Below are 2,602 nucleotides of genomic sequence, written 5' to 3'. Positions count from 1 at the left end.
CTCTTAAAGAAACAATGGAGATGTCAACTTGAAAATGACAACATCTTCTGAGTGCAGTATGGATTCTAAATTAATGCCTATTATATGGTACTGTGTCTGTCCCCTGTGCATAGAATACATGAGTTAGGAAACTAAAGGGTGAATGTGGGAGTGGCCCCACTTACCAACAACCCATAACCCACTTGCAGAATTTATGCTCCCAATCCTGTAATCTTAGGCTCTGTGGCTCTACAGATCCTGGTTCTCAGAGAGGGGAGCACTTGTACATGCACATTCCATAAAAGTCCCTTAAACTTTAAGCTGCAGCTGCTAACCAGGCCCTTTGAGTTCCTCACACTAAAAGACCAACAGGCATGGAAAAGCAACAGTCATATGACAGGAGATCGGGCTGCTATTAGATAATGACAATGGGGAAGAATATGTTCAGTGCTCAATTGACCCAATGAGGCATCTATTGGTGTTCACGTGCCCTGGTTTGGTTTTTTTTTTTTTTTTTCCATACTTTTACTTATTATTTTTAAATTTTTAATTTTACTTTAATGTGCAGAATGTGCAGGTTTGTTACATAGGTATACATGAGCCATGGTGGTTTGCTACACCTATCAACCTATCATCTAGTTTTAAGCCCCGCATGCATTAGGTATTTGTCCTAATGCTCTCCCTCCCCTTTCCCCTGACCCCCGACAGATCCCAGTGTGTGATGTTCCCCTCCTGTGTCCATGTGTTCTCATTGTTCACCTCCCACTTATGAGTGAGAACATGTGGTGTTTGGTTTTCTGTTCCTGTGTTAATTTGCTGAGGATGATGGCTTCCAGCTTCATCCATGTCCCTGCAAAGGACATGAACTCATTTTGTTTTATAACTTCACATGCCCTGTTTTAATAGTACATTGGCAGATACAGCAGCCATGTCCTGAAAACAGCATGCTAACAGAGGCTAAGATGCCTCAGGGATGAGGATCCAGTCCACCCCACGAAGCAAACTGCCTAGACTAGTGAAATGGTCAGCTGAAGGTGAGGGGTATCTAGAATGGGTGATGGAGTTGGGGGATGGTAAGTGTCAGTTATGGTTTCAAAATCAACCGTACAGAAAGAGCTATGGTTTGTCCCACTAATTATTTGCCTGTAAATTCCCTAGAAAGTGAGACCAACTTTAATCCTAAAGGACTTGTCCCCAAGTGAGGAAAACTTAAGAAGTCAGTGGGTCAGAGAGACATAAAAAACAGACTGTAGTGCATACTGTTGTTGTCTGCTCTGATTCCCTTTCCTCCTGTCATTCATCACCCTGATGATGGAGATCTTGCTGCTGACAGCTCATAGCTGCATTCCTCACTGGGAATTGCCCTTGGTTTCAGGGAACTAGTTTATCCAAGGTTACTCAACCTCCCAGAAGGTCGCTCATAGCCAGTGACTACGAGCTCAAGCCATCATGCCCTTGCCTCAGTTTGGGACAACTCTGATAGTTCATGCCAGTTCCAAAACTCTTTACAGGATCAGCTGAGATCTCAATTACAACAGCATTATCAACTGGTTTCTCCCACTGCCCAATCCAGTTTTCCTCACTTTCCTACAGGTGCATTTCCTGAGAGCAGTCCACAAGAAGCCTTCTGAATGCAATTCTCTCTCAGGGTCTATTTCCAGTTAACTCAATCGAAGTCAGCACTTATCACTTCACTGGTTCAAAGTTAACATCAAACGCACTTTTCTGTAACTGTATGATGATGTCCCCAGGTACCCCACACCCCTCCTCCAGAATGAGTGAGAGTTGACACAGGGCTGGTCCCACGCAAAGATTTCTAAGGGCTTACATCAAATAAATCTATATATCACCAGAGTTATCTCAGCTTGGTGGAATTACAAATATTTTAGACTGGCATGCACTAAAAATGAAGCCAGTGTTGCTGCCCTAGAGTTGCGAGACTCACGTGCTCCCACCCAAGCATATGGAAGGCTGTAGACTTAAGATATGGGGGCAAGCAAAACAAGGCTTCTGCAGAGAGGAAATAAAGCATTACCTCCTACATCTCCGCCTTGTGATGCTGAAAGTAGAAGTTGGAGGCCCCTCGCCACAAATCTACCAGAAAGCACCTTGGAGATCTCTCACAGTGGAAACAAACTACTTGTTTCTGGGATTAAAGTCCAAGCAGGAAGATGTTCCAAATTACCTCAATGGCCTTGAAATTTACCAGATTCACATCTATTCAGTTAATGACTTCTTCCTCTCTGTTTCCATGATACTTAGTAGATTTCCAAATTTTAGCATGCTCCATGCTAGACTGTAGTTTTTTATTTGTTTGTTTGTTTCTGGGACCATTCTCCTAACATGCTAGAAGAACTTACAGAGCAAAAACCCAGTTACATTCATCTCTATGTCCCAAGAGTCTGGCTGAATAAATATGCCTTCAAGGTCTAGGTCCTGGGAGGTGGGACAGATAACACGTCACCTCAAGCCATCTCTAAACTGCAAGCATCAAGTCAACTGAAAAGGCTTTTCAAATATGTGTGCAGGAGAACTTTAGATGTTCTTTAATAAGAACACCAAATACATTTCTAAATAAAGGAACACGGTGATTTATTTTCTACAGATTCATTTGTTTTCTAAT

Source organism: Mandrillus leucophaeus, unplaced genomic scaffold (assembly GCF_000951045.1).
Source record: "Mandrillus leucophaeus isolate KB7577 unplaced genomic scaffold, Mleu.le_1.0 Scaffold952, whole genome shotgun sequence".
Taxonomy (NCBI): domain Eukaryota; kingdom Metazoa; phylum Chordata; class Mammalia; order Primates; family Cercopithecidae; genus Mandrillus; species Mandrillus leucophaeus.
Note: the sequence above shows the minus strand (reverse complement) of the source record.